General features: G+C 33.2%; 1 protein-coding gene across 8 annotated transcripts in view; it reads left to right on the top strand.

Moving 5' to 3' along the window:
* LOC138710146 (uncharacterized) overlaps nucleotides 1-26266 on the top strand; it is a 275652-nt gene that overhangs the window by 136305 nt on the left and 113081 nt on the right. The gene's annotated exons all lie outside the window — the stretch shown is intronic.

Genomic DNA, 26266 nt, shown 5'->3' with positions numbered 1-26266 from the left:
AAAATTGAATGGAATTATAGTTGAATACTGTGAAACAGTTAAAAACTTTGGTAATTTTATGGATAATTTTATGGAATACTTAGGTAACACACGCTTGCAAAAAAAATATTTTCTCTACTTTACTCTCTGTTTCATAAGAAAGATTTCCTACCATTTCATCTAAAAAGAATCTTTTTCAAACGCTTATTCGATTCTTATGATTCTAATGTAAGTTCACTCTTAGCTGAGGGACTACATGTTTATAATGTGTGCATACGAGTCATCATAGCTTTCGCGATGAGATTTGCAGGTGAAACTGGGACATATATAATTCGCAATGTCGTCATCGTTATTTGATTTACAGTACAGTGGACACTCCTAAGTTCGACTGAACATAATTGAAAGTTCAGTCCAATAAGGGTAGTGGATGTGGCAGATGAAATGAATACAAATTCTTATTGGTTATCCATCAACGAATACAGTACTGTACTTGCATTTCCTGCCCGCCCCGAGACTTGTGTATGCGCTTCTAGTACCACAGTGGGTTTCGACAGTTCCGTCTCACAAACGGCACAATTCTCAGATAGAAAAAGAAGAGTTCATTAATTTAAAATCAGTGATTAAATATGGATGTCCTAATCAATATAATATTCTGTTTTCCTTTAACAAAAGTATCACTACAAGACACAGAACCAATTCTCATTCAAATGGCAAACCCATTTCTTAGTGCCCGTATAGGGGCGTGTCTAATTCTCCTACGTAAGCAGTCAAACTATGGAATGTCGAACTTGTTTTTTGTCGAACTTAAGAGCTTCCACTGTACTTGTTACACAGTAAGTTATATTAAAATTGGAGGAAATTAATTAAACCACTTCAGATAAAAGTACAGTAAAACATCCTTAATCCGGATCCCGATAATCCGGACTTCGCTTAATCCGGACAGGCAAAAAAGATGATTTTGGAAAAATTAAAGAACCTTTTTTAAGACTTAATTTTATACAATAGAACTATGGAATTTCAGTAATTAAAATATTACACTTACAGTATTAAAATAAAGAAAATCCATCAAGTTTGCGTTAAAGTCATTAAACTATATACAAATAAATATTATTAACGATTACACAAACAAAAGTTTAAAGTATAAGACGCAAAAGAGTGTATTTAGGCCTGTGCCCTTTAAATACACCATAATAAACGTGTTTGTTTCTATAAACGGAGTTTTAATGCACTTTCTACTGTTGTTTTAGGTTATTTAATGAATCCGGACTTTAGTTAAACCGGTCAACTTATCCCTATTTAGTCCGGATTAACGAGGTTTTACTGTAATGCATCGCGGTATCTGAAGAATTTAATCGTTTTCACTTTTCTCAGACTGATACATACTTCTACCAAACTTATTGATAAAATCATTGCTCATCATTAGTAATTGGTTAGGTCAAACAGCAAGAATTGTTTTTGGTTATTAAGTCCAAATTCATACTTAGGAAGTCACTAAGTGTTTGGGTTTTAAGCTGTTTTTCTTTTTTGTTTTTATATCTCCCATCTTAGATAAAACTCTTTCTGTTTCTGCTTTCCATGAGGCGGCACTAGCAAACGTTTAGCTAACTTGGCAATGTTTGCAAAGGGTACTCATTTTTCGTAATTATAAAAGAAGGTTAAAGGTCAAAGCCGGTACGTTTCCTGATGCTTTTCCGCTTTTGCCGCGCCTTCTTGCCAGCGTTCAAATTCCGTTACGCACAGCGGAATTCTGCTACAGTTGGCAGCACTTCTCTATATACACTTTCGAAACTAGGGAAGGAAACATAGCTTATCAGTTATCATGTAGCTTACTAAGTGCGATTAGTAAGCAAGACGCAGCTTCCGCAGCAACGGGTCCGAACCGGCTGCCTGAATCTTGTTCGTCTGGCGGTTCCATCCATCCCCTCCCCCTCAGTCGTAACTTAAAGTCCATGATTAATTTGATTTATACATTGATTGATTTGTTTTTACTCATTTATGGATTCACCTGCTAGGTAAATTGGATTTTCAGTGAGCATAAAAAATGTACGATCTCTATTTCTTTCACCGTTGGCGATTTGCGTATGAAATTCATCCTGAAATTCACATTATTGCACTAAATTTTATGTTGGTAGAAAAAATACGAACATAATGCTGACGTTTGAGTATTCAATACACAGTTCAACATAAGGCATATAGACCTAGGTATTTTGAGGTGAATATCTTCATCGGATTTATTATTATTATTATTATTATTATTATTATTATTATTATTATTATTATTATTATTATTATTATAGAGTAAATATTTTGAGGTGAATATCTTCGTCGGATTTATTATTATTATTATTATTATTATTATTATTATTATTATTATTATTATTATTATTATTATTATTATTATTATTATTATTATAGAGTGTTAGTTGGGAGGCCGGAGGGAAAAAGACCTTTAGGGAGGCCGAGACGTAGATGGGAAGATAATATTAGAATGGATTTGAGGGAGGTTGGATATGATGATAGAGAATGGATTAATCTAGCTCAGGATAGGGACCGATGGCGGGCTTATGTGAGGGCGGCAGTGAACCTTCGGTTTCCTCAAAAGCCAGTAAGTAAGTATTATTATTAAGGGCACAATACATCAGTTATCCATAGATTTAAAAAAGGCACATGACTCTGTTAAGAGGAAAGTTTTGTATATTATTCTTATTGAATTTGGTATGACAAGAAACTAGTTCGATTAATTAAAATGTGTCTCAGTGAAATATACAGCAGAGTCCGCATATATACTAGTAGTTATACTTTTATTATCTGACGCTTTTTCAATTCACTGCGGGCTAAAGCAAGAAAATGCACTATCACCTTTATTTTTTAACTTTGCTCTTGAACATGCCATTAGGAAAGTCTAGGAAAACAGAGAGGGTTTGGAATTGAACGGGTTACATCAGCTGCTTGTTTATGCGGATGAGGTAAATATGTTAGAAGAAAATCTACAAAAACACGGGAATTTTACTTGAAGCAAGTAATGAGGTACTCTAGGTTTGGAAGTGAACCCCGAAAAAACAAAGTATATGATTATATCCCGTAACCAGAACATACAGTAGTACGAAATTGACATATAGAAATTGAAAATTTATCCTTTGAAAAGATGGGACAATTCAAGTACCTTGGTACAACAGTAGCAAATATAAATATTCGGTTGAGAAGCTTTTGTGGTTCACTCTGCATTCATAAAAACTTACAATTTATATAGTAGTTATATTACCGGTTGTTCTGTATGGTTGTAAAACTTGGACTCTCATTTTAAGAGAAGAATAGAGGTTAAGGGTGTTTGAGAATAAGGCGCTTAGGAAAATATTTGAGGCTAAGAGGGATGAAGTTATAGGAGAATGGAGAAAGTTACACAACGCAGAACTGCACGCATTGTATTCTTCACCTAACATAGGCCTAATTAGGAACATTAAATCCAGACGTTTGAGTTGGGCAGGACATGTAGAACGTATGGGTGAATTGAAAAATACATAATATAGAGTGTTAGTTGGAAGACCGAAGAAAAAAAGACCTTTTGAGAAGCCGGGACGTAGATGGAAGGATAATATTAAAATGGATTTGAGGAAAGTGGGGTATGATGGTAGGGACTGGATTAATCTTGCTTAGGATAGGGACCGATGACGGCTTATGTGAGGGCGGCAATGAACCTGCGGGTTCTTGAAAAGCTATTTATAAGTAATTAAGTATTGAAGTGTTGATTGTTACTCATAGCTTATTTCATTTCTTCATAAGACACACTTAAATATTAAGCGAATTGTATTTATTTATCCTAATTTCATTACCCTAATTCCTGTATATGTTATATTTCCTCAAATTTCCTGCAAAATTTCATTATTATTGTTTTATTAATTCATATGAGAGTTGGACAAAAATTCAGAGAACTGCCCTAGTCACAAACGTTTCGTGGAAGAAGAGAGAACGAAATCTGGTTTCCGGATTAAGTGCAGTACTAGGCTTCCGAATTTTGTGATTCATGCAGTACATAAATACTAGGGGGGATCGGAAAGTAACGCACAGGAATTTCTTTACGGTATACCGTTTTGGTTAGGACGTTCAAAGTTGGCAGATAGTTTGAATCTTGCGCTACAGACAGCAATGGCTCGATTAGGTGTCACCCTGGCAGAACGAGCGATAACTGAGTCAAGATGGAACGTGTGCTAGCATCGTCTGCTTGTGGAGAACAGCGAGATGTAGTCCGTCTTTTTTGAGCAAAACGAAAAAGTCTTAGTGAAATCCACAGGGAAATGTTGGAGGTTTTGGTGCTGATTGTCTGGACCGTAGCAACATCTCCAGGTGGTACAGGTTCTTCGCAGAGGGCGAGTAAATCTTACCGACGAAGCACGTTCCGGCCGACCAGTGACCGCTGCAACACCACCGAATATCAGAGGCATTGAGGCGGCAGTCACCCACTCTACAGCTCAGACTCGCACCGTCTGAGTTTCACTTCTTCGGACCAGTGAAAAATTCTTAGGAGGCAAACGCTTTGGTTCGGATGTAGAAGTGAAATCATTCGTGCGCAAGTAGTTATACGCCCAGAAAACGGAGTTTTATGATCGAGGTGTACAGAATCTGGTGTCACGATGGGGAAAATGTGTCGAGAGACTTGGTTTCTGTGTTGAAAAATTGGTAAAACCTGTAGCTTTTTTCTGCATTAGGCCTATTTCGTTTTGCTTACCTATTAAATATATTGCCACAAAAAGTTGTGCATTACTTTTCGATCCTCCCTCGTATATAAATGTTTATTATATTTTTAACAGTGGTTTTTCTCTCTCTTTCGGTTGCTGGTCGTTGGATCTAAGGTGTGCGTGTACAATGCCGGCCTAGTACAGTGTATTTAGATAGCGATAAAACTTTGGCTCTCTTGGGGCAGCAAAGGCTTTTATCCTCTATTACTATGAACACCCTTCAGCCTGCCTCTCTCAACAACAAAAGAATTCCTTTCAGTGCTACTGTAAAAAACCTCGGCATCTATTTCGACTCTAATATGAACTGGAATACGCAAATCAGATATATCTGTAGAAAAGTTTTCTCTATCATGCATCTTTGAAACGCCTGAAAAATTTCCTTCCTACTAAACTAAAACAAATTCTAGTACAGACCCTTGTAATGCTTCACTTTGACTATTGTGATGTTTTATATACTGACCTAAGTGCTGAACTTTCTCAAAAACTTCAACGTGTACATAACGTCTGCGTCCGATTTATTTTCAATATCCGCTGACATGATCATATATCGGAATATTTTCTACGACTCTCCTGGCTCCGCTTGCAAGATCGACGTTTAGTTCATTCTCTTTGCCTGCTGTATCGAATTATACATGATTCCACACCCAACTACCTTGCCTCTCGGTTTACTCTCCTAGCTTCACATCATAATCGTAATACACGTTCACAGCACAATCTGTTGCTATCAATATCACGTCATCAGACATCTCTGTACTCAAGTTCTTTCTCAATAGCCATGGCCCGCTCATGGAATTCGCTGCCGCTGGAAATCAGGGGTAGTCTTAGTCCTCAGTTGTTTAAAATTAGGTTGTTTAGATATATTTTAAATGCACAGAACTAGTTTTTAGGTATAATTTTTATTTATTATTATTATTATTATTATTATTATTACTATTATTATTATTTTACACAGTCATTACTTTATTTTTCCATTAACACTAATATCTAGGTAATTGTCATTGTCTCAATGTTACACGTGTTGTGCTGATCATACTAATTGTACTATTCCTTTAGTTGTGAGATTATATTCATATGTATTAATTCTTTTTTTTTTTTAGTTAATACTTGTATACTAGAATGTATTTTCCTGTTTGTGATTATGTATTCAGTCTTTTTTTATTACATATATTTTTTATTATTGTTATTTTAAAGTTAATACTGATCGTGTATATGTATTCAATCTCTCCTTTTTATTTAATTATGTTTATTATTATTTTTAAGTTCATATTTGTATACCGGTATGTATTTTTCTGTATGTGATTTGATCCTGGTTGAGTGGAAGAGAAGACCTGATGGCCTTAACTCTGCCAGGGAAAATAAAACTATTATTATTATTATTATTATTATTATTATTATTATTATTGTTATTATTGGTTTAAGATTTCATAAATTGTTTTATAATAAGAATCCTAAATCTCTCTCTCCGGTCTGCAGATGCATTAAATATGCTAATTTGCATGGATTCAACTTGGATCCATTTAATGTGTAGTATATCTTTGAGTTTTTAACTCACTGATCTAATTTTATAATTATTTGTCCATTTTATTTCTTGCATTTGGTCAATTGATTAATGTAGACTATTCCATTATTTCAATTATCTCATTGTACTAAATTTATAATTTTATAATTATTATTTGATCAATGATTGATGTAGACTATTATATTGTTTGTATTTCATCTCATTGCCATTTTCTATCATTCATTCTCATCATCATTTGTTGTTTTGTTCTGTTTTGTATCGTGCAAAACTGTAATTGGCCTTGTGCTGTTGTTTTTGCACGTTAATATTCTAAATAAATAAATAAATAATAATAATAATAATAATAATAATAATAATAATTATTATTATTATTATTATTATTATTATTATTATTATTATTATTATTATTATTATTAGCTTTCTCCATGAACGAAATAAAGACGGAAGTACTGCGTAGTAAATTAACAGTATACGTAAAATGGATTTGCCCCCGATAGAAGGTTGCAGGCAAAATTCTTCGACTATATATCTCTCCGCAGCACTTCGAATTTCGACGCTAAATAACCTAGGCAGTTGAAGCGTCGCTAAATATAATACTGATGTAATTCTCTCATGCGATGAATTAACTGGAGGAATTTAGTGACTTTTGGACGACTTCAGAAGTGTTGGCAGCACTGATTATAATATACTGCAAAAACTCGAGTCGCGACACAAACCGCACAAATAATAACTACTGTACTTCAAAGGCGTGCCTCCTGCCCCTGTGGTAGATACAAAAGAGCCACCAATAACGCCAGTTCCCATGACAACCTAAACGAATAGTGTATTGATATTAGTTCTTAGAATTAGCTGCTGGAATTTCCATTTGCTGCTTTTGCCCTGGAACCAGGGCGAGTGGAAAATATGACGTGCTGATGAGTTGTCAGGCACTTTCTGTCCCTGCACAAACTGGGGTTCTGATGTTTTTCTTGTAAGGGAACATGGTGATTTTCCAAAATGTTATAATAAAATTGTATTGATATAATTGTAGTTTTTCCTGAAAATATTCAAGTAATTTTAAAACATTTTTGATTTTGCTAAATTTCATAATTGCATTTTATTTATTTATTTATCTGTTTATCTTTATACAGGGACATCACTTTATTTTTACCAACATTTTTAACATTAACCTGGCTATACTCGGAAACACTGTTGCCCCCTTCCATTACAGGAGTTTGATGTTACTAGTGCAATATGTAAACAAATCATTTTACTAGGTATAGGAGGAGAGAAAAGTAGTGTATATATGTTGTAGGGAAATACGATATTACGATTTTCAGTTTGATCATCACTTTTACGGAATTTATCAAAATACAATAGAGTATTAACATTTTTTTTTTCAAAAACTCAACTTTTCAGGCGGCTATGTTCGTTATGTAATGTCTACTTTATTTAGCATATTAATTATTGATGTTATCATACAATATAGAGAGTGCATTTAAATTGAGGGGGTCATAAGTAAAGGGCTGTAAGTGCACTTAAGTTACTTTTGAGAAAATGGGGTTTAAATATTTAAGCTTTCGTAAAATCAGTGAAATTTTTTATTTAAATTTTAATGTGTGATGCGATTAAAATATCCCTTTGCGACTAAAATTTTAGATACTTTTGCTTACACTGGATGCACTTAACTCACAAATATCACTAGCATTCCTTTGCTTCTAGCCACCTCAATTCAAAAAAAGCTAATCTGAATTTTTAAACAAGTTGCTGAAAATGGTTGTCGTTCATTACAATGCAGGCTTCAATTCAGTACGCATATTATTAAAAACATTTTGAAGCATATTCTCTGAAATTGAATTTATCGTTTCTTGAATATAATTTTTTTAGTACGATATTATTAATATAGGTTCTTTCTTCTATAGAAAACGCAATCATGTTTATGAAACACACTATACACTGCAGTGTTTACTTCACTGCTTGAAGACTTCGAATGCAACAGCAGCCGTAAGTTTGTGTCTGACGGGAGCAAGGACATTAGTGAAGGGGTGAGAGTGAAGTACATTCAGAAATGCAGGTACAATAAAAATGCAAGAAAAAATAAAATGATGTCCCTGTATATATTTATTTATTTCATTGATTCACTTATCTGTCTATTTATTTGTTTATACTGGCTGAGTTAAGGGGACACTCAACTATATTTTGGAACTTTTTTCCTATTTGACCAATCTTTTTCAAATGTTAAATGTTATGTTTTATTTAACGACGCTCGCAACTGCAGAGGTTATATCAGCGTCGCCGGATGTGCCGGAATTTTGTCCCGCAGGAGTTCTTTTACATGCCAGTAAATCTACTGACATGAGCCTGTCGCATTTAAGCACACTTAAATGCCATCGACCTGGCCCGGGATCGAACCTTGGGCATAGAAGGCCAGCGCTATACCAACCTGCCAACCAGGTCGACAATCTTTTTCAAATTTGGAGAAAAAGTTTAATAAGCACATGGAAAGTAACATGTTAAATCTCAGCTCATTAGATCCAATACTTTTCAAAATAAAAAATATTTCAATTTTTAATTGAAATATCACTTTTAATTATATATTTTTTTTATTTTTTGGCTTTGTGCATTTGACTGTGACTTCTCAATGAATAGGGGAAGAATTCTGCGTATTGATTTAGTTCTGTCACGTAAATTAGTGTAGAAATTTAATTTTTCATTTCTATGACACTTTTTCTCCAATTTTTAAGTTGAGTGTCCCCTTAAGGCCATAGGACCTTCTCTTACACTCCACCAGGTCACAAAAGCAGTGTACTGATAATTTTAAGTTTTCCTGTAATATTCAGGCGATCAATGAATATTTACAAGTTTTTAACTACTGTATACTCTATTTTATTTCATGGAGTGCGGTTTCATAGAAAGTACTTTGCCGACAGACCTTCTACTGCCCCCTACTAATTGGTTGTCATAAATAAATATCTTCCTTACGGTGACGGACATCTTGTCTTCTGCTGTCAGTAACCAATCACAACCCTTGTTCAGAAGAATTGACAGGCTCTCGTCAAATCCACGTGGAGGCGGAGTTGCTGCATCTTTTCCGAATTCCAAGAATCCCGTCAGTCTCATTTCAGGGTCACCAGGATTATGGCAACTGTGCAATGTTGGGTCGAGGGGACAGGATGTAATTGTCACAGGTGTTTGTGTAGGAAGTCATAAATCTGTAAGTGGGTGTTCAAAGGAGCCACCGAACTGCACCCCTTGAAATAAAATAAGATATACCTGTTATTTATTCCATAAATACATTAGATCGTTAGGCCTTCATACCAATGCTATAATATGTTGCACAGTTACCATTATACAATAACGAAACAAATACGAGTATCCAACGCTTGTTAAACTGTAGTCACTATTTAAAGTGAACACTAATATAAGTAATAAATAAATGAAAATAATGTACCGGTACTATAATACACTGGTCATGGTCATGATCGTCTTCGAAACAGGCAATTCAGTACGTTACTTGGTCAGCCACAGAATGACTGAGAAAAACAACAGCGTTGCCAACAGAAGTGTACGAAATGTCGCCGAACAGTTGAAGAGTCACTAGAATCCTTATTATCGATAGAGAAATGTTTATTTTTGTTGCTAGATGGTGCTGCAAAAACCGCTAAGTCCCTATTTAAAAGATAGGAAAATTAAAATGAATTGTCCCCGAAAAACAGTTGAAGTTAAAAGTCACCAGATTTAGCGACAATTTTGCTAAATTGGAAACACTGAGAAAGAGAGAAGAGTGGATGACATTTTGCACTGTCACATGGTCATTTTGCTACGTTTTGAGATATGCTTATCCAAAAAACAACACGTACACGAAACTTGGGTATAGCGGCATCAGTAGACTCAGCGGGTGTCTGGGTGATTTGTTGTGTGGCACCTGCAGCATTATGAACCTGTCGTCCCTCTGGGTCCGACCAGATCCAAGAACATATGGTAAGAGGGGGACAAGTTGTAAAATGGCTATATACACATGGGGTTGGGAATGGCAATAAACCCATCCAGGTCTAAAAGATGCCAAGGGTCCGGTAGTTGTTAAGAGATGGTTTCCAAACCGACCTTCTCTTTCGATAGCCATTAATGGCCGTGTGCACCATTCTCAATCATTTAGCCCGTTTATCAGCAATCACGGAAACATGGTTTATTCTTGACAATGATCAAGTTACAGATGCGGTGCACCGACATTTTCCCTCGATCAACTCAGTTTCCGTCAGCTGACGGTACGCTCGCTTGAGAAGAATCATCTGAGCGCTAGTTACCGCATATAAAACAGCGAACGAACGCACTCTGTCAATTATCGCTTCGTTTTTGTTTGTCGGACTGTTTCAAACATCCTCGCAGATTTCAAATAACAAGTTTCAATAATCATGGAAGAAAAAAAGAAAAGAGCATCGAACTTCTCACAGTTCGAAGTGGGAATTCTTTTAGAACTCATCAGCAATTCTGCATCCATATTAGAGAATAAAAGTACTGACGGAAGTTTTCTAAGAGAAAAGCAAGCTACCTGGTTGGATTTAACCTCACAATTCAACACGAGTTATACGTGTTTACATAATTCCACATAATTTGTAACGTAATTTATACAGTGGTTATTTCATATTATTGATAATAATTGGGAAAATTTCAGTATACGGATACCTCACTGACAATTTTCTTGAAATAAGCTACTAGAAAGAGCAGATTTGTATATGTTTGTCGAATGCTCATCATCTTGCTTACGAAAAGACACATTTCAGTGCCAATAATTTATTTGGGAAAATTTCAGTACGGATATCTCACTAACAATTATTTAAAATTTAAAAAAAAAAAGCAATTTGTCGGTGTATGTCGAATACGAATCATCATGCATACGAAAAGGAAGTTTTCAGTGCCAATTTATTTTGCGTACACAAGGTTGGAATTTTGGAGTAAGAGGGAAAGGAAAGTATCCTTGTTCTGAAATGTATCCATTTATTTTGTGTTCACAAGGTTGGAATTTTGGAGTAAGAGGGAAAGAAAGGTATCCGTGTAATTTCTCTCAATTCAAGCGTAAATAGCCTAATTGTCCAAAACGTCATTTAGGTCCTAATAGTTTCAAACGGCAAATCTATAGCTAATAAGTGATAATCTCGCATTCTACAAAATGGTCATTTAGTTTTACTATATTATTACCGGCATAGAATAACTACTTTATTATTATGTTAACAAAATTGGGCAGTTAGGCCTAAATAATATTCTGTCTTCAAGTAAAGTCCCGATCTTCCAAAGCAGAAACAATATAAAACATTAGTCTATTTTGAGAAAAAAAAAACATTTTTATTATTCATCTATAAACTTACTCTTTCTACAATAACACCAATTCTGTTATTTCCGCAGTGATTTGCGTGTTCAAGATACATCATTTCATCTTCAATTCCATCAAGTACGTCAAATCGTGCCGCCATTTTGGTTTTCTCGACTTGACCATGTTCAATTCACACACCCGTGATCAAATTTGATCATCATCAACTCGCTTGTTTAACTTCGATCGAGATTGATACTCCGCAAATTGGCGTTGAAGATGGTCAAGTGCCGACTTAACCATGGTCAAATTTTAATCGAGAATGGTGCACACGGGCATAAGACTGCTTCAAGTTGAAAGACAGAATTCAACACATTTGAATTGAATTGAAAAATCACATTTAATCGCAGAATTCTTACTTTTTCAAGAGTTACATATTTTTTTGCACCTCATTGTGGAAGACAGTCACTGTTTGTATGTTTATTTTGCACCCAGTCTTTTTTCCGGTCCTCAGTGTAAGTCTATCCTTCACAGTCATTACGATCAATTTCTCTGATTAACAGCTTCATTAACGTCCTTTTGTCAATTCCTGCGTGATTTTCCTCTCCGTCTTTTCTCAGATGGTATGCAGTTGAATGTTATTATTAGGGCTCTGATCGTCTTCGGAGGCGATAGACTTTAATGGGCGATAAAATCCTTAGCATGGCTTTCTATGGAAGGGAAGTGAAGCTGAGAGACCTGTGTTCTAGACTTACGGCTTGTAATAGAAACTTGTTCCTGATGGAGCGCTTCATATTCTTGTCCATTTCTCGCCTCTGTTGAATTTCGACGCTGAATAACGTTTGTAATTGAAGCATTGTTAAATGAAATTAAAATTACTACTAGTCGTTAAATGAAATTAAAAATTCTACCAATCGTTGAATAAAATTAAATTCTACTAATAGTCGTTAAATAAAATTAAAAGCTACTACTAGTTCTTAAATAAAATTAAAAGCTACTACTAGTCGTTAAATAAAATTAAAATCTACTACTAGTTGTTAAATAAAATTAAAATTTACTAGTCGTTAAATAAAATTAAAATCTACTACATCTACTACTAGTTGTTAAATAAAATTAAAATTTACTAGTCGTTAAATAAAATTAAAATCTACTACATCTACTACTAGTTGTTAAATAAAATTAAAATTTACTAGTCGTTAAATAAAATTAAAATCTACTACATCTACTACTAGTTGTTAAATAAAATTAAAATTTACTACTAGTCGTTAAATGAAATTAAAATTCTACAAATCGTTGAATGAAATTAAAATCTACTAATAGTCTTTAAATAAAATTAAAATCTACTACCAATTCATTAAATAAAATTAAAATCTATTGGCAATATTTTACTACTCGTTAAATAAAATTAAAATCTACTACTAATCGTTAAATAAAATTAAAATATTTTACTAATCATTAAATAAAATTAGAATATTTTACTAATCGTTAAGTAAAATTCAGATCTACTACTAGGCATTAAATAAAATTAAAATCTATTACTAATCGTTAAATAAAATTAACATCTACTACTAATCGTTAAATAAAATTAAAATCTACTACTAGGCATTAAATAAAATTAGAATATTTTACTAATCGTTAAGTAAAATTCAGATCTACTACTAGGCATTAAATAAAATTAAAATCTATTACTAATCGTTAAATAAAATTAAAATCTTTTACTAATCATTAAATAAAATTAAAATCTACTAATAGTCGTTAAATAAAATTAAAATCTTTTACTAATCATTAAATAAAATTAAAATCTTTTACTAATAATTAAATAAAATTAAAATATACCACTAATCGTTAAATAAAATTAAAATCTACTGCTAGGCATTAAATAAAATTAAAATCTTTTACTAATCGTTAAATAAAATTAAAATCTACTACTACTCGTTAAATAAAATTAAAATCTTTTACTAATCATTAAATAAAATTAAAATCTATTACTAATCGTTAAATAAAATTCAAATCTACTACCAGGCATTAAATAAAATTAAAATCTTTTACTAATCGTCAAATAAAATTAAAATCTTTTACTAATCGTTAAATAAAATTAAAATCTACTAATAGGCATTAAATAAAATTAAAATCTTTTACTATTGGTTAAATAAAATTAAAATCTTTTACTAATCATTAAATAGAGTTAAAATCTTTTACTAATCGTTAAATAAAATTAAAATCTTTTACTAATCCTTAAATAAAATTAAAATCTACTACTAGTCGTTAAATAAAGTTAAAATCTTTTACTAATCGTTAAATAAAATTAAAATCTTTTACTAATCGTTAAATAAAATTAAAATCTTTTACTAATCATTAAATAAAATGAAAATCTACTACTAGTCGTTAAATAAAATTAAAATCTACTACTAGTCGTTAAATAAAATTAAAATCTACTACTAGTCGTTAAATAAAATTAAAATCTACTACTATCGTTAAATAAAATTAAAATCTTTTACTAATCGTTAAATAAAATTAAAATCTACTACTAGTCGTTAAATAAAATTAAAATCTACTACTAGTCGTTAAATAAAATTAAAATCCTTTACTAACCGTTAAATAAAATGAAAATCTACTACTAGTCGTTAAATAAAATTAAAATCTTTTACTAATCATTAAATAAAATGAAAATCTTTTACTAATCGTTAAATAAAATTAAAATCTTTTACTAATCATTAAATAAAATTAAAATCTACTACTAGGCATTAAATAAAATTAAAATCTTTTACTAATCATTAAATAAAATGAAAATCTACTACTAGTCGTTAAATAAAATTAAAATCTTTTACTAATCATTAAATAAAATTAAAATGTATTACTAATCGTCAAATAAAATTAAAATCCTCTACCACCACCACTGAAGTTACTAGTACAGCTGTTCGGCTAATACGGTCATTTCTACTGCTGCTGCCATTACTACTATTACTACCAATGCTGCTACTGCTGCTATTGCTACTTTTAGGCCTATTACTGAATGCTACTATTACTACGGACTTTAACTTATTTTCTCAATTATTCTGTATTTATCTTTGTATTATACCTTCCGTTGTATTCAAGGTGCAATCAGTATAGTTCTGAACTGCAGTTGTATTCATTGTACCGCTAAACGTACATGCGCGTGTAACTGAAGGTTAATGCTACAATGCCTGTTGAGTCAGTCTATCAAACATCGTCAGATTGTCTTTAAGGGGAGACTGCACTGAAAATTATGAGAAATTAAAAAAAAATAGCTATTTCACGTCTTTGGAATGTATATTTTCATACCCCAAATGGAGTTAGTTCAGTTATAATTACAAATATGTTTAAACATATTTTTAAATTAAGTTTGTACGGGACGTGGCATTTAAAGAGCTGTCAAAATTATTTTTTCTTCAAAGAATTCTTTTTTAGAAATTTCTGATTACAAATCTAGTAACTTTTTGTTCAAAAGTTGGTTCCCTGAAGTTACTAGATTAATATAGCTGAGAAGAATTTTAACAGGTATGTGTTACATAAATATTCATTTTACTTTGAAAGGCATTTTTCCGCAAGTTTATTTTTCTTAAATCAACACCAACTTTTTTATGACAAATATTAATCAATCTGGATGAAATTTTTACTGCAAGTATTTATGAGGTAGCTGCATGTTTCTGTGTATTTATTTTGTAATAAATGCTGCTAATTTATTGTATTAATATTTTTTCATGAATTACAGAAAAAAATAACATATTCAAAATTTCAATTTTTTATAAGCGATTAAATGAGTTATTTCGTAAAATGAATGCATAGAAATGTTTCTCTATGTCTTGTGAATGTAACCAAAAAAGGAAGCTTAAAAATTGAGGTATTTTACTGAAAACTTGGGTTTTAAAATATTTCTAAAAAAAGTATAGAAAAAATAATAAAAACCGAAAGTCAAAAACATCTGGGAATTCAAAATTATGATTTTGTTAGTCCTTTATATAGTAAACATGTTCTCAAAATTTGATTGAAAAAATAATTAGGGAAAAAGTTGTCATTTTTTGTGGAATGTCCCCTTAAGAACTGAGCTGCATGTGATTTTGTGCGAACATGGTGAGGATCTATTGCGATTTTTCCTGAAATCTTTCCATATACGCCTTATGGTCAGTCTTCTTCTCTTCCTTTCAAGTGATGACTTTAGTATAGATTTCAGGCGTTTTCCTGGTTCTAAGTAACTTGTCAGATTCCAAGGGCATTCCGGAAATTTATTGATTGCCTCTTGTAAGACGCATCCCAGAAGTTAAATGAAAAGAAAAACTATAGGTAAAAGATAGTAATATGATAAACAATAAATGGATACGTAAACGATTATGGTAGTAATAATAATAATAATAATAATAATAATAATAATAATAATAATAATAATAATAATAATAATAATATCTGGCCATTCAAAAGCCTGCAAATTCACTGATGTCACTGTTATCACTAGGGCTAGGATTTTGATGAAATTGCATCTTTTTTCTAGTAAGCCAGAAACATACCTGCTTTAGTATTGATATGTTATGTGATAAACTAAGTGTTTTAAGACATTTTTATTAGGACATTTTTTTTTTTTTGCATTTTCTGCCTGTTTCAACTCATAAGAGCATTTTTTGTTTTATTCGGTCATTTTTGGGGCATTTTCATTTAATTTTGACCATAATTCCCCATTATTAATGTAAAATAATGTTTATTTCCTTAGATAGTTTCTCTACACATTTTGTCCATTAATACCCATTATTTTATATAATATTTTAATCGTTTTTGTACACAAATATTGCCATTTTAACGTAGTATATCCCATGTAATGGATCAGTCCAACCACCCCTTCAATATAGACTCCTCTATGCCTGCTAGTTCGGATAAGAGCGGCCTTGTGGCGGACTACATGGAAACTACATCAGGTAAAATAATTAATTAAAGTGTACTACTTAGAAAAAAATATGTAAAATTAAGTAAATCTTTTTTCTTTCTCTTATTAGCGTTCATCGCTTCTTTACTTGTAACTTTTTTTTATTCTGTATACTGCCATTGTTTGTTTGTTTGTGTACTTGTTTACTTTTTTTCTTACTCTGTTATCTTTCATCACCTATTTGTTCTTGTATTGTTTTGTATGCTTTGTCTAATGGCAGCCTCTAATTTGAGGAAGCTCTAGTAAATAAAATAAATAAATGTTGGTACTAGAATTTAATTTTAATTATTAGTCTAAATATTACGTAGTACAAAACCTCTTTTCCTACTAAGCCAATTATGTAAGATCAATTTTTAGGGCATTTTAAGGGCATTTTTGAAAGATTTTAGGTCATAAATGTATCGTTTTTAGGACTTTTTTTATGATTTATAGGTCATCAAAATCCTAGCCCTAGTCATCACATTTTTCTCCTCACTCATTCGTAATGATTTTATGTCTTTTGCAATTATACTTAAATTCCAAGAAAGGTGATAATTATAAAATATGTTATTTGTAAAGTTAAGTTCGGTGCAGAAGAAGATATCAGATAGGCAGCCTTAAAATATAGTTATGGATCGTATGAATTAGTTTAGAGCGGAAATTCTAGTTGAAGCAAGTAAAGCGATAGGGATGGAAGTAAATCCCGAAAAGACTAAGTATATGATTATCTCTCGTGACCAGAATATTGTACGTAGTGGAACTATAAAAATTGGAGATTTATCTTTCGAAGAGGTGGAAAAATTCAAATATCTTGGAGCAACAGTAACAAACATAAATTACACTCGGGAGGAAATTAAACGCAGAATAAATATGGGAAATGCTTGTTATTATTCGGTTAAGAAGCTTTTGTCATCTAGTCTTCTGTCAAAAAAATCTGAAAGTTAGAATTTATAAAACAGTTATATTACCGGTTGTTCTGTATGGTTGTGAAACTTGGACTCTCACTTTGAGAGAGGAACAGAGATTAAGGATAAGGTTCTTAGGAAAATATTTGGGGCTAAGAGGGATGAAGTTACAGGAGAATGGAGAAAGTTGCACAACGCAAAGCTGCACGCATTGTATTCTTCACCTGACATAATTAGGAACATAAAATCCAGACGTTTGAGATGGGCAGGACATGTAGCACGTATGGGCGAATCCAGAAATGCATATAGAGTGTTAATTGGGAGGCCGAGACGTAGGTGGGAAGATAATATTAAAATGGATGTGAGGGAGGTGGGATGTGATGGTAGAGACTGGATTAATCTTGCTCAGGATAGGGACCAATAGCGGGCTTATGTGAGGGCGGCAATGAACCTCCGGGTTCCTCAAAAGCCAGTAAGTAAGTAAGTAAATATGAATTAGTTTAGAAATATCTAGCTCAGTAAAACACTATTTGTAGTTCACTATCATAACACAGTAGAATGTGATTTAGAATAAAATTGAATATTTTATTATAATTTGTTGAAATATACGGCAGCATAAGTGGTCGGCGATGTCTGAACTTCTCTCAGAAATGTGTTTAAGTAGATAATTCCTCCTGGAAAGTATGCAAGACCTCCTACACTTGCAGCTTGGTATGTGCTGTTATGCATCTTCATAAAGTCTGGGACAGCGCTCCGCTATCATGTTCACATCACTGCACAGGAATCGTAACTTCGAACAGCTACCCTATCTTCTAGCCGTTAAAAGAAGATAAAACATGCTGTAATCCTATGTTTACAAATCTAGTCTGCATGGATACAGCTTGTTAATTTAATTCATGACAATAGTATATTGCGATACAAGGGTTTTCAGTGCATTATAACACAAGTTAGAAGAGACGAGACGAAGTCGATTCTTTTCTGTTTCCGAGATTCTGTTAGCACTTAACACATGTGTATTACAATACAATTTTTTGCACGACCATATTTTTATGATGATGATAATAATAAAGTTTGAAAAAGCGAAACGTAGTTGAGCTTTTTTAATTTTCGAGAATTGAAAGAAAACATACCGCTCGTGTATCGTACATTATTTTGTGCGAAGATCGTTTATTACTAGACATCGGATTTTTAGGCACTAAAAATTGCAGTTTTAGGCGCCTAAAATAAGCTCAAAATTTGTAAAATTAGGCTCTATTTTAATGAAAATAGGCATTTTAGGCACATCAAGGTATCATACTTATTTCTTTCACTGAAATTTTTAGTTATACACTAAAATACGCACAAAAAAGTATGTTTAAACATTAAAAAAGAATACTATATTATATTTATAAACAGAGCTGCACAAATTTAATATATTGAAACTAATGAAATAATGATTATTGATATCAAGATTATTCATTTTAAGTTATTGAAATTCAGTTCCATGCTCAGACTTTATTATATTACAGTACACCACCAGAATTTTTTCTAAATTCTCCACAGTTAACCTTTGCCTTTTGTCACTGAGAATCATTTTGAAAGCAGAAAAACTTCTTTCAACCGAAACTGATGTGAGAGGCGCAAATTTTAAATTAGGTACAATAGAAACATCAATACTTACTGGAACATTTACACTTTCCCCCGATATCACTCTTGATACTTTTTCCAACAATGAAAATCTTACATTCTTATTTAATACGTTGTCCCACTTATTTTTAACTTTTTTCCCAGTTTCGCCCAAAGCAGAATGTATGTTCACTTGAGCTTCCTTTACTATTGCTATTTGGCTACAAAGAGATTGTTTTTCACGTTCTAATTGTTCAATGCTTGCAGGTATGAAAGAAAAGTTTGATGTTATGTAGACAATATCGTTTTTCACTCTGAGTCATTCAGACAATTTTTCACTGCTTTCACACACGCTGCACTATCAGTTTCAGGTAATTTATCAATAACTGTGACCACGTCTTTAAAATACTTAGAATAATACACCACTGACTGAATCCAGGTTCCCCATCGTGTAACAACCGGCTGAGGTGGGAGTGGGATATCTGGAAAGTTCTCTCTGAATATTGAAATCCTGAATGGGGCTTTACAAAAACATTTTGTTGTGTTAGAAATAGACGAATTGACAAGAGGAAATTCATTCCGGATTGTTTCAGAAACCCTGTGAAGGCCATGTGCTAGACAGGTTACATGCGTGAGGTTAGGATAAAATGTTTTAAGAAGTGGAGCTGCAGCAACCATGTATGAGGCAGCATCAGTACAAAACAACAGAACTTTAGAATCGTCTATATTACCTGAGTATAAAGACTGTAGGCCTTTATTTACAAAATAAGCAATGGCTTGGCTATTCACTTTCGAAAGTTCCTTAACACATACGAGGTGTGGACTCGAAGGTCCATCAGGACTAAGTTTTCCTACTACCATATTTGCTATACCTATTCATAGGATCTGAGGTTTCATCCACAGAGACCCATATGTAAGAATCACCTATATCCTCCCGAATGGAAGCTAAAGTTTCATTGTATATTCTGTCTAAGTAATTTTTTCTTAGGGTCGACTCAGATGGGATATTTTGTTTGCAGTATTTTTGTAAAAACTGTCTTAAAACCGGATTTTCAATTGCATTCCAGGGAATGTTAGCAGCAACAAACGCTCTGGTTAAATCAGCATAGAAATTGCTGCTGAGATTGGATGAAGTAGGCTGTGTTAGTAAAGTTTGTTGCAGTTGATTTTTCTGATGAGCTTTAGCCTTATGAGCCGCTCCTTGCACATGCTGCTTTAGGTGGCACTTCTTTTCTTGCGAAATCTAAAAATGTAAAGTAAACTGAATTAAAATAAAATCCTAATTGTTGTATTGCCGTATTTCTATCACAAAGTTAGTGGGTTCGAACAATCAAAATTTTAATGACCTGCAAATACTTTAACCATCGGAATTTAAAAGGTTAAAGTGTAGTGGTCTTAAAAAAATTATACCTCAGGATAGCTCAGTCAATGTATAAATATTATAGGCCTACTCATTAAAATTAATAGAATTTATATATTTCAACTATTGTTACATACCTGTTTGCTACAAATCTTGCAGAATATTATTTTTCCATCATAAGTGAATTCTGAATATTCTGTTAGCCATTGCCGGATCAATGTAGATTTTGCACTTATATTTTTCGGCATTATCGCGTTAAACTTCACAGGAAAACGTCCTACCGCTCAAAACTTCTCAACACAAATAAGGTGAGGGAAAGAGCAGCTGTTAACGAGCATTCAAATGAACAGTTGTTATTGAGGTTCAATTGGACAAAAATACAAAGTTCCACTTATTGTTGCATTTCCTGGTAGTGTTAACACTAGGAGGGCCATTCTTTTAAATATTTTGTAACGGTTTACCCTACTAATTCGCAGTTTTGCGACTTTTCATAAATATTTCAAAAACACTCTTTCTCCAAAAATTGTGATTTTATGACACTCTGAAGGGCAGTACAGCTAATCGGTTTCAGACCGAAAACAGTCATTTTTATAGTATAGTATATCTCTGAATCGGTAGCAGCACATGTTGTGATTGTTGCCTGCTTCAAAACTAAGGTTGGTTCTTTGTCGGCATTTATGCCTCCAAACATGTTAAATTCGGTGAAATCTATTGCGAGTGTCGTGAGATTCAAAACATTTTGTTTCCTTTATCAATGGTTTCATGGCCGGTGTGAAGCAAACTTTCCACTTTTTAAATGCCTTAAATTTCGCAGTGAATGCATGTATAAATGATAAAAAGTAAGAGTAAAATGCGAAACTTTACAGTGAGTTAGGCATTTTTAGGCGAATATTAACAAATTAGGCTCTAATAACCGTTTTAGGGCATTTTAGGGCACTATAAAACTCTTTGAATTCCTTTCAATATCCATGAAACACAAATATTAATAATTATTTTTACTTTTCTCCTAAAGAAACAAAATAGGCATTTGCCCTAGAATCCGATGTCTGTTTATTACATACCTGAAAGAGGAATTTCTAATTAGTTGCAATGAAATCTTCATCTTGGTTTCTGTTCAATGACGGCAAATTTGCAAAACAAAAATATCTATATTCAACATTGTTGCTTTAAAATGTTTTCTGTGTTTACTATACTCCAGCAGGCCGTGATATAAGTCTGTCTTCCCCCCCCCCCCCCCAGTCTATGATGAGTCTGGAATCTTGTTGGTTTTTTCACTGCTTCCTTAATGTTACTTGCATCACGAATGCAGCAACTTTAGTGGAGTTGTAGAGTTCACTTAATTTTTGCAAATATTTAAAAACAATAATTAATAGTGCAATTTAGGTGAAATTGCAGTGGTAAGTTTCCAATTTATAATTATTACTATATTGAACGTCTCTAAAAATAATAAGTTAAAAGCCTAAAGCAGTACAATGAATATGTCACTTAAGCGGTAAGAAGAGGGAAATTGTTATGTGTGTTCGGTTGGGAATACTGAATGTGGAATTTTAGACTTTCCGCGGATTGGTTTTGTGCGGAAACCAAGCAAATACGCACGATCTCGCACAAAATATGTAACCTATAGAAAGAAAGGAAAATGCATAATAAAATGTGATCGAGCGAGTTGGCTCAGACGGTAGCGTTTGAGATTCAAATTTGGGATGTCCGGGGTTCAGATACTGTGGCTTGCCAATTTGACTGAGCTTTTTTTTTTTATGGTTTCTCTCAGTCACAAAGGCAAATGCCGGATTGAAAGTTGCATGCCATGATTCATCGCCGCCTCAGTCATCATTATCATAAGCATTAATCAAAATCTAAATCAGTTATATGAACACGAGCCACCTGTAACACACGACTCATTTGTTTCCCGCATAGATAGTCGACTGAAAATGGCGGCTTCGTTCAAACGTTTTGGTGTAACATTAGTAAAATAGAATCTCAGTAAGTCAATTAATATCTATTTTATTGTATTAGAGTACTTTATTGATTCTAATCTTTATATAGGTCTACTTTCTTCTGTTTTTATCACTATCCTACCATTTCTTTCATTCTTTGCCAACATTTCTAACTGCAAATTTTTTACGGTATTATAAAACATGCTTTGCGATCGTCATTTATTTACAACGTAGACAGTCAACTGAAAATGGCGGCTCCGTTCAAACATTTTGGTGAAATAGAATTTCAGTAAGTCAATTAATATTTTATTGTGTTAGAGTACTTTATTTCTTCTAATCTTTGTATAGTTTCTTTTAATCGTGTAATAGTCAATTAAATCCCACTCGGAGTTTTGATTTTCTCTAGATAAATCAAAATCCCTAGAGAGATTACTGTTGATAAATGTGTTCTAAAACAACAATGTGTTTTATATCAGTACCGCCTGAGTCAGGCTGATATAATAAAATGAAATACCGAGCGAGTTGGCTGAGATGGTAGCGTTTCAGACTCGCATTCGGGAGGTTCCGTGTTCAAACTCCGTGACCGACCATTCTGATTGGGGTTTTTCATGGTTTCCCTCAGTCACAAAGGCAAATGCCGGATTGGAAATTTACATGCCATGATTCATCACCGCCTCAATTATCAATATCATAAACATTAATCAAAAATCTTTATCAGTTACATGAACATAAGCCATCTACAACACTTAACAAAAATAGGAACTCAACAATAGTAAAAACGGCCTACTGTTGTACTCCCAAATACACGATATGACCAGATGTTAAAGCGTGTATAAATAAACTTAACAAAAATAAATAAATAATATGTGAATAGTAAAGGTACGGAACGGCTTTGATCGGCGCGTTCGGATTTCAATTTCTTGCATTATTTAAGTGGAGCATCGCCCACTTGGCCCTATCGCCTCTGTCCGCATGACCGGATTCTGGCCAGAGAATTCTAAATGGATTTCCGTACGGTCCAAGATCGAAATAAAGAATGTCATGAAAATGATAACGATTGCAAGGCCTCCAATCGCGGTAATATTGAAGGTATAATGAAGTGGATGACGCGAATCTATTTTATTAAGTCAAACAGTATGAAGAGCTTTACAATTTATGAAATTAGAATTATAGCAATGTAATTTGGAGAAAGAACATATGGGATGAGATTGGAAAAATACTAAATTAACTACGTATGTCCTTCATAATTCATTTAAGTTACAGAGCTCTTCATTTTATTTCCAGGTTCAGTTCAGAACACTGCAATGAAATAATACGCTCTAACGGTAAATTACAACACTATTTGATGATTAATTCGGAAATGCGGACAAGTGAGCGACACTATAGTAAAAATCTGAAAACACCGAACGAGTTTTTTCCGGTAATTCAAAATAAATGAGACATGCGAAGTATAAAAATATGAAACAATAATAATAATAATAATAATAATAATAATAATAATAATAATAATAATAATAATAATACTTACTTACTGGCTTTTAAGGAACCCGCAGGTTCATTGCCGCCCTCACATAAGCCCGCCATTGCTCCCTATCCTGAGCAAGATTAATCCATTCTCTATCATCATATCCCACCTCCCTCAAATCCATTTTAATATTATCTTCCCATCTACGTCTCGGTCTCCCTAAAGGCCCTTTTTCCTTCCGGCCTCCCAACTAACACTCTATATGCATTTCTGGATTCGCCCATACGTGCTACATGCCCTGCCCATCTCAAACGTCTGGATTTTATGTTCCTAATTATGTCAGGTGAAGAATACAATGCGTGCAGTTCTGTGTTGTGTAATTCCAAGTACCAAATCTCAAAACTCTGCTGTGGTCGTGCCAGAGAATCAGTCCCATTCCGAGGCTTATTTGAAGGATTCGTAACGAGCTGTTTTTTACGGTGATGGGTTGTTAGCCGTTCGCCCACCCCCCAAGCTGGAAGACCACCCCTCATCGGCTGTCCGCTACTGCTTATTCAATATATTCACAGCTACCCTCCATATCTGGAGGCCGTCTCCTCGATCCGCAACCTGAGGTCGCGCCATTCCGTGGTGATAGGGACCCACAATAATAATAATAATAATAATAATAATAATAATAATAATAATAATAATGCATTAAAACAATGTACTATTAATAGGACACGTAACAAACTGTTTTAAGCCACAGAAAATAAAATTGATCAACTGGTATAGTTTTAGCCATGTTTGGCCTAAATCCTTTGTCTCCAATCAACAACTCTAGATAGGCTGTGAATAACAGTGTGTGTAATGAAACCATAACAACCTGCGATAAACATCCTCAGATTTCATCATCAAAAGTGCAAGAAAGGCATATAATTGACAGTACGTGCATTATGTTTTAAGTAACTTAATAAAATGTTGTCACTTCTTAAGAATGACTCACGTCAGTCTTGTATTCGCTTTGCATAGGAAGTCTGTCCTACTCCCGATGTCAAGTAAACACTAGTGATCTTAGGTATATAATAAAGATAGAGATAGAGTTGTTTATTAATAGCCCAGATCACATACAGATTGCTCATTCTTATGTTAAAATCGGTTGCTCTTAGAAGAGAACAACCGCCAGGATCGCACCCGTCCGCCGTAAACGAACACGACATGGGAGTAAAGTCGCTAATGAAATTCAAATAGGAATTATGACTTGACTCCTTATGTAACAACTAGATGGCAGCATAGTAAACTTGACAAAAGTTGTTACCGTCAAAGCCTATAACGCAAAGCAATCTGGGTATATATGATCTAGGTTAATAGCAAGGGTTTTTCAATATGACATTTACTGTAATATATGATATACGCACATAAGCATACCCGGCAAATATTGTTATTTATCCATAGGCCTGTGAATAATGTCAATCTTGTATTAACTTTCTATAGTTACGCGTGTCCTGTGCACGCGTTTATTTCACGTGCATATCAAAGCACAACTGAATGACAATATTTTAAAAAACACTCTACCCCCCCCCAATTCTATGGATTATAATAAACTGTTGTAAGTATGTTATACTGTATACTGCGGACTCCCCTGTGTATAAGAATGGACTCGTTCACAATGTTGAGTTCATCGCATATGACGTAGGTATTTCCATTACGGCCAAAGTCTAATGACGTCATTGTAATTTCCGTTCGCCAAGTCCTTTCGTTTGTTCTATTAATGTAAATCGAATATAGACGCTACAAACAGAAAAAATGCTCTTCCTTCGAAGATACACAATGGTAAAATTATTTCTATACTTCATACCAGCTAATGTAAGCATAACTATATCACACACTTTCCGAGGGGCGATATAGTCCCACACTGATTTCATAACAATAGTATGACATTGTTTTGTTAAGTAAATTAAATCACTCTACTATGTTTATTTATAGAACTAGCCGTACCCGTGCGCTCCGCTGCACTCGTTAGAAATAAATATAAAGTAATTACATAATTAAAATAGGACATTTGATCCAGGGAACATTCGTGTTTCATAGAAGGATAAATCGTTCATTATATTACTTAATTTAAATTGTATTAAAAATTAAAATGCGATCATTTTGATCCAGAGACCACTCATTTGGTCATAAAAATTATTTTATTAAATACAGGAAACGAATGTACAGAATAGCCTATCAAGTTTTCTGTGCATAAGAAGCTATTTTAATCTTACCTGTCCTCCATTCAACCAGAAGTTACTGTAATAACATTATAGCATTATGTCCATCTAGAGAAACTACACTTTCCAATGGTGAATTAATAATTAATTATACAAATCGGTTAATTTAGCTTCTGATATTACTTCATACAAACGCAGAAACATTCTCTGTAGGTTATGTTTCATAGCTTTCGATTGTTGTTGTCCAAAACCCCTTATAGACGAAGTCATTTGTTTTTTATTTCATTACACCGCCTTAGATGGCGTTGTTATTGTAATTTTGAAACTGATTTATCTCATAAAATATCAGTCCTATCAAAATGTTGCGTAGAATAAAAC

The sequence above is a fragment of the Periplaneta americana genome, chromosome 1 (genome assembly GCF_040183065.1).
Source record: "Periplaneta americana isolate PAMFEO1 chromosome 1, P.americana_PAMFEO1_priV1, whole genome shotgun sequence".
Taxonomy (NCBI): Eukaryota; Metazoa; Arthropoda; class Insecta; order Blattodea; family Blattidae; genus Periplaneta; species Periplaneta americana.
The sequence above is the reverse complement of the archived record's forward strand: the minus strand, read 5'-3'. Positions and strand labels throughout refer to the sequence as shown.